The sequence below is a fragment of the Rhipicephalus sanguineus genome, chromosome 2 (genome assembly GCF_013339695.2).
Source record: "Rhipicephalus sanguineus isolate Rsan-2018 chromosome 2, BIME_Rsan_1.4, whole genome shotgun sequence".
Taxonomy (NCBI): domain Eukaryota; kingdom Metazoa; phylum Arthropoda; class Arachnida; order Ixodida; family Ixodidae; genus Rhipicephalus; species Rhipicephalus sanguineus.
The window spans coordinates 15,980,248-15,997,747 of NC_051177.1; positions in this window are offsets into that span (position 1 = coordinate 15,980,248).

Below are 17,500 nucleotides of genomic sequence, written 5' to 3' on the forward strand. Positions count from 1 at the left end.
CCACATGCGCTGTAGTCTGTCAAATACGGAAGTTTTCTCGCATTTTCTACTCATTGAAACGATTTTAATAGAGTGGCTGCCTCCGAAGGCGACAACATTGGGCTCTACCGCCTCGTGTGCCGCAGTGCGGGCTTACGCAACGGAGCCCAGTGTCAGCCTGCACCGGTAACCGCGGGACAAGAAACTGCGTGAAGCATGGGTTTTAAAGCTAAGATCCGGCAAGTAGCCATCGGCTACGAGTCTTGCGTGCAACGAGCACTTCCGCGTCGAAGACTTTCGTTACTGCGTCGGGCCTGCGATGTTCGGTGAGTACCAGACAGCGCGCACTGAGACGATGGCTCACGCGCGCTACCCGCCAGCAAATGATGCTTATCTGCCACAGAATGGAAAAGGCGCTACCTTTTACCACGCGCGACCTCTTGATCGTCGGCCCCGTGCTCAGCATCCACAAAATCGGCTGCAGAATTAAGTCATTGTTTAGATACGTTAAATTAAAAAACTCACAGGGTCCCTTATGCATTCGCCAAAGATGATTAGAAGGCGAAAGCCACCTTCTTCTTCTTGTCAGTCGATGTATTGACTCTCCCGCGCCCCCCTCCAAAAGAGTTCTGCACCTAACGCGGTTTTGCACGGCCTCCGTGACCGATCACGGAGGCAATGCAAAGCGACCATGACGTTGAATCAAGGAGGTTAAAAAAATTGCTGGAGTGGCGATTATTGCGCAATAGTGAAGCCGTGCCCACCAAAAGATGGCGGCTGCGCCCGCCATCTTACTAGGGCATGATAAACCATCGGCGCTTGGCAAACGAAAGCGAGCGTTTTCGACGCACGCCAGAGAAGTTCCAGTATGGCAACTTTTAGGGGTCAGATACTGCTGCAAGTGTGTCTTTGTGTTACTAGTTTTCGTAAGTAAGCTTCAAAGTCATGGCAAATTTTATTGGACATCAATCATCAATACTCCTCTCGACGGGTTACTTTTGTCGGCAACAACGATCTTTTATTTTGTAATTAACGTAGCATTTACACCAACAGATCAAAGTCATTTGATCTCTAAGTAGGCACCACCAGAAAAGAGCATGTTTCCGAGCTCTTTGGTGGGCAAAAGCTGGCTTCACTTTCGCTGGCAAGGCGTTTCGAGAGCTTCCACTCCAGAATTTTTTTTAAACCTCCTTGCGTTGAATACGACATCACGTGACGTCACGTTATGTGACGTCATAATGACGCTACATATTTTGGGCGATCTGTGACGTCATGATGATGTCATATGATAACGCCATCACCGATCACGAAGGCAATGCAAAGGGACCATGTCGTGTGAATACGTCATCATGTGACATCACGTTATGTCACGTCATGGTGTAGTCATAATGAAGTTACAAATTTAGGAGGTCTGTGACGTCATGATTACGTCATATGTTGACCTCATCACGTGACTGTTTTTTGCGTCACTCGTCTTGACACCGCGACGGTCAATCTTCCCGTTTGAAGAGGCATCTAACTTTCGCCTTCATAAGCTACGCGACGTTTTCTGGTGGACGTACATAGCGAGAGAGTCAAATACTGCGGCTGTGCGCTGCATTTATGTTGGCAATAGCATTTCTTCAGTCAAGCTTGTGTTCCCCTGACGCAAACACTATGTCCCAAATTTATTCGTGTCACTCTCAAACTGACGTTGGGCCTCTCCAACCCCATGTATTTTCTTGGAGCCTCATTTATTTACGTGGGAAAGATGCCACCATGTTGGCGTTAAACACGACACTGCTGCCAAAATTGCTGGGGTACTCGTCAAATATTTACTATCTTGTGTTGCGGCTGCTGGTTGCTGCAATAACTTCTATTTTATTCACCGCTATTTCAAGTTCACGTGGGTCCTAGTTCACAGCCGACGCTTGCAGAACAAGTCCGGCGAGCGTTACTGTATTTTCTTTCTTTTCCTGACGTTGCATGCTACTACCATGCTCGGTCTTGTAGACTACTTCTCCTTCCACCAGCAATCTCGAAGTGGTGAAGCTTTGGTCTATGAATTTGTTGATGACAGAGAGCGGCAAGTTCACTGGAATGTAAATACAACGATAATTAAGGAGCATTAAAAAAAGGCGTCGCATTTGCTCCCGTTTTATGTGAGCACCAAACGAAACGAATGCACTGAATAAAGAAACAGAAGCAGCGGCATTTGCCCACTGAGAAGGCCGATCAATACGCATTGCGAGACAACTTGTCAAATGACATTGAAACATACACTAATTTAGACCGAAAAAAAACCAAAAAACTGAATCGTCGGGACGGCACATCACAAAGTTGCCATGCGCACCGAAGCCGTAGTTGTAACGAAATTGTGTTTGAATTGCTCTGATAGCGTCCGCGCAACAGTAGTTTGTGTACTCACAAATTCTCATATTTTGCGGCCTAAAGTTCACAGCGTGGTGCCAAAACGCGCTCGTAGCAAAAGCGAAACCATCAGTACGAGCATACATGCAGAGGCACCGTCAGTCGTCGTGAACCCGTGCGATCGCTGGCTTGAGGCTTCTTTCTGTTATGCTCCGTTTGGTTATACAGGCAGTCTACTCTAACGAGATATTTCAGATATTTTGCACTCAGCGAGTGACTACCTTTTTTTGGGAGACCCCAACGCGGTCACCGCGTTGGGGTCTCCAACGCGGTGACCGCGTGAAGCGGGTGCTCGGTTTTCCGCAGAGAGACAGCGACTGTAGATTATCTTGTGCTTTCTATTCGTCGAAAATTATTCTTTTGACAGGAAAGAACATATTTCTTTTCGAAAGTAACTGCAGAAATGTCCCGGAGGGCTTCCGCGAGGTGATTTTGTAGAGCGCTGACAGCAAAACCTATGGGGCGCGCACCGGCGGCATCCTGCCTAGCACGCAATCCAGGCGCGTCCGATAGAGGGCGACTCCGTAACTCCTCGCCGCCAATACTTTTTTAACACGAAAGTGTTTTATGCCGGGGTCCACCAAGTACATCCGTCACGGATATGACGCTGATAAAATGGACGCCAACGGGCAAGAAAGAAAAAAAAAAACCAAGAAGAAGATACCCCGATGGAAATCGAACCCACGACGTTGCGGCCGCCAAGCGCCCGACGCCCTACCGACTATGGTAACTCGGGACATGCTACACACGGCGCGAACGCGCCTTATATCTTTTACACATTCTCTTTCGCGGCGGGCGGACCGGGGCGGTGCCGCCGTCTATGAGATGTGAAAAGAAGCAATGCTTCACGATCGACACTTACTAGCACTTATTCCGAGATTGCACGCGATATCGAAGGTCATGGTTAAAGCGTCTCGATACCAGAGAGGTAGACTGGCCGCGCTGGCGTCGCCGAGGCACCCTTGACGCAGTTACGTACTTTGCCTTTGGCTTCGTGTTAGCGTGCGTCGGCTCATCGGAGTAGTGCAGCTTCCACGTGCACCAACGGGATTTCTCCGCCGCCGGCTGCTTCAAGTGCGAGAGCACCGACTAACAAAACTGCTGCAATATGCGTTGCAGAAAGGACGCGATTTCGACGGGCGAATGTCGTGCCTTGGTGGAGCGAGAGCAGCGCCTGAGAGACAGAGGCCAGCGGCACGCGTTTGCGGCTCAGGCTACGAACCTCTACCTCCTGTGTTGCTGAAGCGCAGTGTGTGTTATGTATGCATGAGCACAGGCGTCGGCTACCCATTACTAGAAAGCGCACACCGTGCCGTTTCTCTCCTTAATTGACGACGCTTTGAAGAAGTGCATACCGGGTAGCAGTGTTGATTTTGAGCTTGTTGATATCATCCTTACGCGGGATTCACGATTCGCTGTGTCCAAATATATATTCACACCGTCAGCTACCACAACGGTTTAATCATGATCATGGGCGTTAGTCGTCGCGATAGAGACATGCTGTCAACATGGGTGCATCCACGTCAAACGGTGCTATAGCTGCCAAACACGAATAGATATTGTACAAGCTCTCACAATAAGCACTACTTCTGTGAAGACACGTTTCACTTTCGTGTTATACCGATTCCTATGACGGAGGGATCAGCCATGTTTTTTCAAATTTGTTTTGTTGTTTAATACACATGTGGGAAGCTATCGGCGACAATAAAAACGGCTATTTCAATATATTGTTAAAACAATTGAACTGCCCATTTTCCTATAAATACCCACATATAACTCGAACAAAGAGCGCACTATGTCTACAGAACTGTCCACTCAAAAGACACGAACAAAACAAACCGAACCGAGCTAGGAGAAGAAACCGATCTGCACACGTGGCAAAGTTTACGCACAATAAGTTCATTACAAAGTGCACCATGCGAGAAACGCACGACTATCACATTCAAGTATTCATCGCATCAAACACACAATACGCATAAAGTACCTAAAAATGTAACTACCAAATCAAAGGAATTAAATTGCCATCTATACTCGGATACAACTCAAGAAAAAAAAAAAGCGGCTTTTCGCCGTCAAAGGACCTCCCTCGATCCAATGGCGTCGCGGCCTCTTTGTGACACGCCTTGTGACACACCTTGTGACACGCTTTCACACGCTGCTTTGCGACTCCTCTCGTGAGCGCGGCGCGAAGATTGTCTGCCGCGGGGTCACAATGACACGGCTTCGCCATTGGCGGGAGAGGGGTCCTTTGTGGAGTCTCTAGAAGAGCTCCGCTCTCGGAACCCACGGAGACAGTCCACGCCGTCGGGCAACAACCACGTGTACATTTATTAAACACTGCTTTTACATTACGGCGAGCTCGCCTGTCGAATCTGATGCGCAACTAGTAACACGCTAAGTAAGCTTATACAATACCAATACAATACACAGAAAACTTAACGCACACAATGTACCGCGAATGCGGCGTTGCCGACATTCGACCAACCACGAGGGGCTTGCGGGAAACGAGCCGCGGTATCGTCGCCCACGGACCCACCGCGGGAGACGTCCATCCACGCACGTTAACTAACCCCGAAAAGACTCGCCGCTGTTTTCCTTACGCCGGTCTATCCTCGCCGACAGGGCGACGCCAGTGCGCCCCCTTACACCGAGCGATCACAGCGCCACCTCTCGTTCGGCGGCTGTTAAACCTAAGTGCAGCTAATCCGCGAGACGCGTGTGCGCCATGAAGGGTAAACGACATTACAGGCGGTGATAGCACGCCCACCCCTTTGACGGCGAAAAGTCGCCGTCAAAGTTGCCGTCTAGAGTTGTATACGCGTATAGGATAGGACGTCTTAAGCATGCAAAGGCGCATCTGTTCTTTCAAGGCATGACCGAGAAAACATGAATGCGCGAATATTGACAACTAAAACGTTCTTCTAACACGTGCTCGACCTTACTTCTAGCTTTGGTATTAACAGCGGAGCTGTTTAATCCGGGCCAGCGCCTCCTATATTTTTTCAGTGCCTGGGCGAATGCTCTCCTCGGGACGTCGAGCGCGCGCTTCGCCTCCGCTCGCCGCTGCCGCGTGGTGGCGCTGTGCGAGTAGACTTCCTAAGGTAGCGACAACTACACGCGCGCCCTCTCGAGGGGTCCAAGGAGCAGCGATAGCAGACGACGCAAACGACGCGCCACTCGCTCCCGTGCATATTGTGGGCGCCTGAAACCAGGGTGTCGGAACGAAATGTTTTTCGCTTCGGTTTTAGTTTCGTTTCACCGCAAAAAGTTCCGTTTCGTTTCTGTTCCGGAAGGAAAAAAAAAAAACGTTCCGTAACGGTTCGTAACGGTTTTTTTCTTTGTATAAAAAAGAAAGTATGAAAAAGGTAAAGCAATCATTAAAAAAAACATTAGATTTGTGATGTAGTTACTTGCCCTCCTCTCAAGAAAGTGGGACAAGGGTAAAACACGTTCTTCAGAGGAGCGGAAGTAACTGTACCACGTATTCCTACCAACTAGCACAAACCAGTATTCATTTCAAAGTCATACTATTTATTTTCTCACAAGACAAATACGATTTTTTTTAGTTGGCTTAATTCTTTGTGTCAAGGGAGTGAGCACGATCTCAGAAGCAGCACGTCATTGAGTGTACTCTCTGATGTGCGAGACCGCTGTTCTGATAAAGAGATCGCCGGGCCTGCAGGCGTGAAACACGCAGCAAGTCACAGCAAAAGCTAGAAGAGCGGACTTTGTAGAGCCTGTTGTTATCTCTTGGGGCAAATAATGCAAGTAAACATGCAAAGTACCCGCTACGTCATAAATCTTCGCAAGTTTTCTGAAGTAGCGAAGTTCCCACTATGCCATTTTTCTTCATTCTTCGGAGAATCGCGGTACCCGCTACACATCCGTAAGGCATTATCTGCACTTTGTGCCGTGGCTGATAATGAAGAATTATGGCTGAGCACTTTGCAGTGGGTGGAAAGGAGTGTTGCCGAATGGGCGCCTCCATTCGATTCCAATTCCATTCCGGGGAATTAGAACTTGCCGCAGTTCCATTCCTTTCAATTCCTCGGAATGAAAAAAAAACAGCCCATTGGCACTCAGGGAATGGCCTGGCAGTCCGATTCCATTCCTGTAATTCCTCAACGTAGGAAAGGCATCTTGATAGTTTTATCGAGTTAAGAATGAACGCCCCATAAAGCTGATGTCATCAAATGCATTAAGAACTGCAAAAGTACGCAAAACACGTTGCCAAGGTCGAGGAATAGTAGCTTGGTGACATATCTCGTGCAGTACAACCACCCTACTAATTCCCATAGGGGCAGTTCTCCCGCTACCGATAGTATTTGCGTGGTCATCATGTTTGAACGAATGGTGGTGTTTGAATATTGTTTAAGCTTAAATCTGTTAATGCTAAAATGACGACATAGCGTATTTTTATGCTGACAAAAGCGCCTTTGCATCGAATACGGAACACTGGGCCGCACTGCCCGTCAGCACTCACGCTTGTCAAGCGCGCCTCGCAAGCATGGATGGGGTGAGGAGAACTTTCTGTGTTCGCCTGTGCGCAGGTATGCAATGTCTTCCTTGTAGCAAAGGTTATTTACGTGTGCCAGGTACTAAACTGCTCGTGAGATAAAGATCAGGCTGTGCATAGAGTATTCGCCACTTATTTTTTTTTGGTGGGGGGGGGGGGCGGGTATCAATGAAAACCAACGCGCAGGGGAAATTTGTTTCTCCCTTCTGTATCTGCTGGGATAATGCATTTGTTTGTACACTAACTTATGCTCCGTTTGTAGTAGGCGCGTTGCTTATAAATGTACCGTGCTTGTAATCAGCTAAGCCATTTTAAAAATACTGCTTTAGTGTTAACTTGCGAAGCTCTGACTTACTAACGTTTGAAGCTTGAAAAACAGCACGTAGACGAAAACGTCCTCTATTTTCGGAAAAAGACGTAATTCCATTCCCATTCCATTCTTCCGAGCGTTGTCCCCATTCCATGCGGGGTCGCGAAAATGTTGAAGATTCCGGAGTCATTCCAATTCCGGAGTGGCAACTCCGCAACACTGGTGGGAAGCATTAAACCACACACTCTTTGCGCTATTAGCATTGTGTGATGACTGGTTGTTATTTTACTCTTGTGCCACCCCTATATTACATATGTTAACGCGATTCCTTGCCCGACATGACGCCTGTGTAGAGTATTTTTGCGATGGAGTTATAAGCACCAGCGTGACACTGTGGTGGAAGACCCGACTGCCACGCAGAGGGCGCTGATCCCAGAAATTTGTTTCTCATTTAGTTTTTTCTTACACCACGCGATAGCGGTCACGTACACCGGCGGCTGCGGACAACTATGGAGCCAAAATCGGCTGTTGTGATCTCATAACAGCTTTCGCTGTAACAAACTTCAGCGCCGACAATGCCCTCTCCACTTTGGCCTGCTTGACAGGCGCGCAGAAGTCCACTTGCGTTAATATAAACATCTCTGGTTGCCACTGTTTTCGTTTTTCGCACAATTTCAAACATATCTTTGCTTTGGATTACCTGTCTGAGGTACGCGCTAATACTATACCCTGAGATATGCTCACATTGCATGAGCTCAGTTGTTCCGGATTGCGAAATTTTCTCGTGAACCGAAAAACGATTGAAAAATTTTCGGTTTCACTCCGGAACGAAATAATAAATAACGTTACGGTTACGTTTTCGTTCCGGTCAAAAATATCGTTTTTTTTTCGTTTTTCGTTTTCGGTTTTCGTTCCGTTCCGACACTCTGCCTGAAACCGAACTCGGTGCTCGCTTGAACCGCTAAATTATTAATATTTTGTGGCCTAAGATGTTCATCAGTTATGAAACTACAGGGACAATAACTTTAACGAGCACGGAGCACGTTAAATATTGAAATAAAACGCGTGCGTTTCCGAAGCAGGTTCCGAGCGGGTTCCCCACAGCAGCAGTCATGCAGGGCATTAATTTTTTTTCTTTGCATATTTTGACATTCAGCGTAACTTGAAGAACAGGTGGTGTTCGGGTGAGTTAAAAGTGCTTGTTTTCTAGCTCGAATAAAATAGGCAGGTAGTCAGCGTACTGCTACTTTCGGAAAGTTCATCGGGCACCTAGCGCTCTTGTATTACGGAGCGCAAAATACGCGCTATTATTGGTTTGACTGTGTTTGTCAGTGTTCGGAAGTCTTTCCGCGGTTACACGGTATTTTTAACTAAGCTTATTTTGTTTATACTCTTAGAGATTTACTTAGGAGAAGAGGGGATATTCCTCATGCATTCCTCCCTTAGGAGAAGGGCTGATATTCCTCCAGTGCAGTTGCACTGCATTTGAAGAATATCAGCAACTTGAGTACCTTTCAAGATCTAGGAAATATAGCATGCCCACTAGTGCCTCGCCCATTTTATAGTTTAACTGTTTTTAACAACGTGCATTTATCCAAAGCCGTCCCCCTTTTACTACGCCCGCTGCCTCCGTGTCCCGCAGATATAAAGGCACGTTGCAATGTTACCCAATGCCATTTCAAATAAATTTGGGGTATGTATACACGTAGAGGCCCTAAAACCAGACTACAACAAAAAAGCTGTGTTAGGTGGCTTTTTGTAGAGATGCAAGAGAACAAAAGAGTACTTATTGAAAAACTGGGTTTTATTGCATGAATTCATAACAAATTTTTCTTTGGTAGTTTCTTTTTTTTGTGAGCACTGATCCACCCTCATTCGCTTGCAGGGTGGCTTCCGTTCCTTCTGCCTTGGCAAATCAGCAACGATGTTCGGTGCGGCATATATGGTTTCAGTCTTTTCCTCTCAGCGTCTTGCAATATTATTTATTCGAACATGTCAAAAGCATTCTGGTCCTCTGGGGAAAACATCACGCGGAATGCTTCAACGAAGAAGTCTTAATCGATCTCGCACACAGCAGTGCGGCAAAACACGGCAAGGTGTGGCAAAAAACTAATCCCAAATGCTCATTTCCCTGTGAGCTTGTAGTGTTGAAGCCACCTCGGTGAGAAAAACAAAGGCAGCTTTATTGGGTTCCGAGCAATTTAATGTAAGAGATACGGGGTGTGACTCTCCATTGACTACTGCGCACAAATCTACGGCATAAAGAATGCCGAAGCAGTAATAGTGTTGCTGAGATAATGCTCATGCATATGCACGAACAAAAGCACGCCGGCCAGCCGAAAGGCTGCTTGAAGTTATAACCATTAAAAAATCACGTACTTCGCATATTCGGGTGTTTTTCTGTGGGCACAAATTTCTTGCGACTGATTTTGTTGGGCCTTCCTTCAGCACATATTTTTCTCACCGCGAGGAACGAAAAGAAAAAAGAAAAAATCACAGCATATCCACGGAGTGAATGATGATGAGTGGGCGAAGCTGCGGAGGTTCATCGGTAAACCGTGAATCTTCCGTGAATTCTGCCCAGTACATCATCACCGACGTGAGATCGGGCGCGTTTATACTAAAGGTTCGATGAGTTATGACGACTTGCAGCTCACTTTAATTTTAAATGTACGCTGTGAACTTTCATTGTTTAGAAAACCATTGCTTTAGAAAACATCTGGCGTCTTCCGTTAAGCAGCTGGCGTCTTTTCGTTTTGCTTTAGAAACATCTGGCGTTCTTTCGTTTTGCTTTTACAAACCATCTGGCGTCTTTCGTTGGTTTATTTCATCAATCAACGGCGCTTTTGAACAAAATTTTTATTGTTTAATCACGCACAGGAGAAATCTCACCAGGCACTACCTTGGAGGTAAACAATGGCTGCTAATGGGAATGAGAGACAGAAGAAGTCGGCTTTTAGCTAACACTTACACTTCTACTTCTACTAACGTTTCCTACTGGAACATGCCAATGGCTGCTAACGGGGAATGAGAGACAGAAGAATTCGGCTTTTAGTTAACGCGCACGCTGCGAATTTTTTAGTGTTCGACAACACACAGGAAAAATCTCCCACCGGCACCACCTTGGAGGTCAAGATGTGGTACTAGCGTTACGACTGCTTACGCACGACTACGACTACGAGGGACGAACGGGTGCCGCCTTAAGGAGCTTCGCCTCTAAAACTGTTTTCTGTCCTCCGCGCGGGGAGGCAACGGAAGGCATAGAGACCCGACATACCAGCACGTCACGCTCCAAACATTAAATTCAAACGCGGAATTCCTGCGTCCACTCAACTTCAGGTGCATAAACGCTTCTAGTTTGCAACAACAATGCGACAGAGGCGCGAGAAGTACTGACTACTCGCTAAAATCACCCCACTCCACGCTTGAAAACACAGTGATCCGTACCTATCGCCGGCACAGCGCTGCCGCCGCTGGACCCATTGGGCGGGGCGCGAAGGCGAAAAGGTCGCGTGTCGCCAACCGACCTATCGCAGGACGCGGCGGCTGGATCAAGACCTTTCGCTACTTTTGAAAGATAGAGGGACTTTAAGACTACCGGGGCTGAGACAGGGGCTGAGACAGGGATGTCCTTTGTCCCCACTGTTATTCATGCTGTACATGGTGGGTATGGAAAAAGTGCTAGAAGGTAGCACCATTGGTTTTAATCTGTCACACAAACAGGGTGGCGTGATGACTGAGCAGAAGCTTCCAGGTTTATTTTATGCGGACGATATTGTCTTATTTGCGGACAGTCAAGATGATATACAGCGGCTGGCGAATATATGCGGAAGGGAAGGTAAAGCTCTTGGATTAGGATTTAGTGAAACGAAGTGTGGATTGATGGTATCCAATGATCCCCGTGATCGGACGGTGTCAATACAAGGCCAAGAAATACCGAGGGTAAGCGAATACAAGTACCTTGGAGTGTGGGTAAATGAGAGTGATAGATACATGGAGGTACACGAAAAAGCCTCGGCAGCAAAAGGAAAGAGTAATGCTGCAATAACGAAGCACAGGGCGTTGTGGGGATACAATAGGTACGAGGTGCTTCGAGGCCTGTGGAAAGGTGTAATGGTTCCGGGGCTTACTTTTGCGAACTCAGTGGTGTGCATGAGGGCAGAGGTGCAATCGGGAATGGATGTAAATCAAAGGACTGTGGGACACCTCGCGTTGGGTGCTCACGGGAAGACGACAAATGATGCTTGTAAAGGGTGATATGGGATGGGCAGGTTTTGAGGCGAGGGAAGCTCAGAGCAAAATAAGGTTCGAAGAAAGGCTAAGAGATATGAAGGAGAGTAGATGGGCAGAGAAGGTGTTCCGATATTTGTATAGGAAGAAGGTAGACACACAATGGAGAAAAAGAACTAGGAGGCCCACTAGTAAATATACGGCTGGTAGTGTAAGCAATATGACAACAAAGAGCGTTAGGCGAAAAGTCAGAGGCGGATAGGATTTACTAGATGGCAGCTATGGAGAAAAAAAAACCGGCTTTAAGTAACTACCGAAAGGGCAAAAATGAAATAAGGAGAGAGGCATTTTACGATAATTCAAGGGGAAGCGCTTTACTGTTTGAAGCGAGATCGGGTTGCCTTAGAACGCGCAGTTATAAAGCGAGATTCAGTAAAGAAGAACAATGCACATGCTGCGGGGAAGATAAGGAAACGGAGGAGCATGTTCTGATTGAATGTGGAGATATCCACCCAGGTGTACGTTTGGGCACGAGCCTACATGAAGCCTTGGTTTTAGGAAAAACAATGGAAAGCTGAACACACCCGCGATTGAAATAAGTAAGAGGCGGTTAGAGTATTGGTGGCAGAAAATTAGAGAGAAAGGACAAAAATAAATATTGGGAAAAAAATAAGGACAGTACGTCTGTCGTAAAGGGCAGATAACTGGGCTGAGAATTTGTTTTTTTTTCCTGTAGTAAGATAGATTTTATCAAAGTAGAGGCATTAGGCCAACATTAAAAAAAAGAGAAAAAGGAAAAATATTTTTTTTTGTCGAGCCTGGTGGCACACTTGTCACCGCCCCGTTATAAAGGTGACGCTCATAGCATCCATCCATCCACCCACCGGAAGCTGGTACTGAACGGCCGCGCGTATTGCGAAGCTCACGAATTCGTGTTTGCATCCGAGTTTGATTGCATTCGTGCTTCTAGCAGGCTTTCTCAGGTACAGGGGGGATGGAAAGAAACGCGAACATGGCAGCGCGCTGTTTTCGTCACGCTCTGACCATGGTGGCAATAAAAAGATCCTAGATGGTCTTTGATCGTATCGTGGATAACTCCGTCTTTTCATCAATCATCCAGGTTACAACCACTTGAAAATAAATGCGAAACAGCAAAGAATGTAAATGTCACATGTTCGCGTTTCTTTCTATCCCCACTGTACGTATTTCGCAGGCAGTCTGTCGGGTCGTTGCTACCGGTCCGATACTTGCATTCGAGTTTGATAGTATTCGCATTTTATTTTCTATTTTAGACGATTGCAACCACGCCATTCGCATGCGTTAGTATGTCATACTTTTGTGTTCCACTCTGCAAATGGAACGAAAAGAAATCGCGATCGTCTTCTTTTTATTTCCTTTTATTAAAAAAAAAAAAAAAACTCACAGGTTCCCTTATGCACTCACCGAAGACGACTGAAAGGCGAAAGCCATCTCTTTCTTTATCTTCCCAGTCAATGTACTGAACATCCCCTGCCTCCATATTTCTGCACCTAATGTGGTTTTCTTACAACCTCAAAGATCGGAGGCACTGCAAGCTGGTTGTGCACTGCGCCCGTGATCGGCTATTTTGACCAAGCGACGATGTAATATGGCGACGTCGCGTTATGTGACGTCACGATGATGTCAAAAAATTTTATGATCTGTGACGTCATATGATTACATCATCATGTAATGATGATTTCTTGTATCACTCGTGTTGGCGCCGCCGACGGTCAATTTTCGCGTTTGATGGGGAGTCTAAAGCCTTCGCCTTAATACACTCCTCGGCTGTCGTTCCGTGAAATTCCAGCTGCCGCTGGTGTTTGGGAGAGGTGGCTTGAAGTAATTGGGCGGGATAATTGGTCTCCTAATATATCTTCAAACTACACTAGAATATGTAGCCGTCATTTACGGCCTGAAGACTTCATAGAATACGAGCAGCGGCGACTTAAGAAAGACGCAGTAGCGTCAGTCTTTGCAGACTACCCTTGACCACGGCAAGTATCACTAAACGTGACCGCGCTGCGTCCGAAAAGTCAACGAATGCATGTTCCAGTAGCAACGATACCTCGCGATCGCCGCCATGTGCAGCTGACATTAGGTCCCGGAGCTGAATAATCGGAGCCCAAGGACACCACATGCACTACCGGCGAAACAACCGACAGTCATCATGTACAGTGTCACAATGAATGCGTGCACGATGCTGAGCAGGCTACCACATGCGACAAAAGCGCCCGGGTCGACAGCCATTCGGCCTCTACTTTGCTCACTACTGAAAAGGCTAAATGGAAGAGAAAAGGAGAGCTGGGGAGCCAGATACGGGCTACAACAATCCGTCGACAAATACAAGGACGAGCTCAGGCAAATGACAACAGGCCGCATCTTTCACGCCTATTACATTGGCTCAAATTTAGAGTCGGCACTACGACTTTAGACTCGAACGACAGCGTCTGTTCACACACATCTGCCAGTGCTGCAGGAAGCGCGCGGCATATGCAGCTGTTTTTGTTTGTTTTTCGTACCACCACGATTTAACTGGTTTAAGCTCTGAAATGGTGGAATCACCTGGCATAATTCATTTTCGGGAATCAGCTGTTGCTTTCTCTCGGTGGCAACAAATGAAATTCTCAAAAGCTTTACAAAGGGTACGGGTGATCACGTATATCCCTGGAAGCAGTCTAGTTACATTTCGTGCAGCACATAAACTCCACGCTTGCGTATAGCGTGATACACGAGCCGATGGTAGCACGCATCGGGGAACTTTAAGCACGGAAGATTTCAGTATTAGCTGCTGGCAAATGCTGTTTTAAAAAATCGACTTTCAGACAGTGAAAAACTGACTCTCAATCAAGAGGTACATGACGGTAACAAAACAATCTTCCGCGCATCACTCGCGTGCGCTCGCTGCTATCGGCCTAGCAGACGACGCGCGAGCGTCTCGATCAAATAGTCGCGAATGACACATGCCTTTGAAATGGGCTTGTTGCCCGGAACGACAAGTGCTTCATGATTCCCGTTTACAATTTTTCATTATACTTTAAACAACGCGAATACAACCGAAAACTCAACCATAATCGCCGCGAATCGGGCTACAGGTGGCAGCACCGTCGCCGCGCTAGTGTGGATAGGCGGTTGTTGGCGCGTATAACAACGCACAGAAAAGCGCTTCCCTATAAGCGATTTGGCCCGATTTCCGGCAAACAAAATGCTTTGACTGTAGCTTTCTGGTAATATGCGCGCTCTTCATTCCCGAATTATTGCACGAAGCGCCGAACGTTACTATTACTTGTGAGAGAAACGCATTCTGCCGACGAACGGGTCACTCGCCTTTGGCAACATTCGGCGTTTTCGCAATGAATGACGTTTTCTTGTTTTATTTGTACATGTTTACCTTGTGTTCCACCTACTACGCACTGCTGTAGCGCGACTGAATTAAGTATTTACTTATTGTTCGTCTGGATACCCCCCAACAAAAAGAAAGCCCGTATTCCTGCACGATGAGTTCAAATAGCACTGTGTGCACTGTGTGCTCAAATATTCATCCGCATTTCTTATTCAGTTCTCCATGTAATATAGGACAGTTGATAGGTTTCTTGAGGAAAGCTACGTGGCTGACAGCGCTTTAGCGCTACGGAGACGTTGAACACGTACACGCTTGTTTTTACTCCAGTAACAGTACACAAAGTTAACAGTACAGCACGGAACTTTCTTCGATAGATTACTTGCGCGACAGTAATGGAACAAAGGCCCGGTTATTTCACGGGACCAAAGTACGTTTTTTTCATGCGAATAATGTCCGCTGCCTTCCGTCAATCTATAACAACGCAACACAAACGCTCAAGATAACGTAAAGAAAGAAAAAGATGTGGCTTCGTGCGAAATTACTACGACATAAATGTAAAGTACGCCGTTTGGATTAATCTTGACCATCAGGGCTCGTTAACGCGTACCTTAATCTAAGTACACGGGTGTTTTTCTATAAATTTCGCCACAAGTTAAAATTGCGCAAGGCAACTTAGTTTTGCGATTTCCGTGTCATTCCATTTTCTGTTCTTTTTAGGGGACAATTTAAGTGCCGAAGTATCAGACGCGACTTCAAAGAAATATTTCTCTGTAGTGGGACCAGGACCGTACACAACTAAGGCTAACCACGACACGCAAGTGCATGAGAGCCTTCTTTTTTTTGCCACCGAGCAGCTAAAAGGCTATATTCACATGAGATTTAATATTCTCATCTTTAAGACAACGCCAAATGCAATTTGCAATGCGCTTGGACCATAGAGCGGCACCTACACTGATATGACTCTCGTGAACGCAGGGTACGACGACCACACACAGCACTCTCGACAAGTGCACTCACTGGTCTTATTACAGTACGTATGCAGCCGATCAAGGCCAAATTCTTCTTTACATCGTGTTAGGCATACGTACAAGCGGTTAAAGTTGCACTAACGCAACGGAACAAACCGCCTTTTGAGGACCTGCATGACGTACGCGCACATGCAAACACAACGTGGCAGCAGACGACGCATGGAGCAATCCACACTAGGCGCGGTTCAGCCAGAAGCTGCCAGGCGGCGACTCTGCTCGATCTCGCGACCAATAGCAGCTTTGAATGCAGCCACAGCATTCGTTTCCGCGAGCGACGACGCTACGGCGGGTCTACTCCGGTGGCGGCGCCTGGCGGCTAAAAGCCGCACTAACGCCGACGGGCGGTTCCCATTGCGCTCCTCTCCTTCGCCCAGGCACAGAAAAATAGAGGAGGCGCTGGCCGGGCGTAACGTGTCTGCTGAGTCCTAAAACTATCATCATCACGAACCGGCACGCACTCTCTGCGTCCCCTTCTTAACCTTCTGCTTCGCTACTACAACACCTGCACCGATTTGTCCGGCGGGGAATGCAATAACTCTCATAGGCGAGAGAACGAGTACAGAGAGAGAGAGAGAAAGAAAGAAAGAAAGACAGAGAGGAACAGAGAAATAGCTAGAAAGAGAAGGAAAAAAAAGAGAGAAAAAGATGGAATAACAGAGAAAGAAATAGACAGAGAGAAAGGGGGAAAGAAAGGGCAGAAAAAGAGAAAAGACAGAAGATGAGAGAACAAGTACAGAGAGAGAGAAAGTGATGGAGAGAAAGAGAAAGAAAGAAATAGAAAGAAAAAAAAAGAAAAGAAAGACAGAAAAAGATAGAATGACAGAGAGAGAGAGATACAAAGAAGCATGAACACAAAGATAGAAAAAAGAGAGATAGCAAGCATAGTCATGTATAGTATAGTATACCAAGGGGTGGGAGAGCAAAGTGAGGGTTAGGAGGAGGTTAAAGAGGAGTTGAGAGGGTAGAGTATAGCACAGTCTTGTATACTATAGTATAGCAAGGGGTGGGAAAGTGCAGTGAGGGTGAGGATGAGGAAAAAGAGGAGGTGAGAGGGTAAATTATGGCCCAATCTTGTATACTATTGTCTAACAAGGGGAGGAAAAGCGAGGGTGAGGTGAGTTGGTGAAGTACAGCACAGTCTTGTATAGTATAGCATAGGAAGAGGTTAGGAAGCGAAGTGAGGGTGAGGAGGAGGGAAAAGAGGAGGGCAACAACACCAATTCCGCCGCTTCCTTAGTCTTCGCACCACTAGTGCGTAGCTGCCCCATTTTTTTCACAACACTTCTGTAACTTTGTGACAGACATTGCCACACCGGCCACTTCTTAGGAAAGGCGCTTAACGTAATAATGACCAGCAAAGCTACGTTTTGTATTGCTCCGGTTTGGGGACATGTCGACGAGGGAACGTGGTCCTTATAAAACTGCCTATAAATCCGGCGCTCTCCACCTCATAAAATACGGGGCTTACGTAAAAGTGACACTGTCCGACTTTATGATGTTGCGCTTCAGATATGCGTAATATTTACTTTTTGATCGGCAACGTTCACAAGTATGAACAGCCGTACCAGTTCAAGATGGGTTGGCGGTAAGCAAGTGGTTCAACTTTGGCCGGTTGGCTGAATCGGTTGACAGACAGGCAGACAGAGAGACAGACGGACGGACGGACG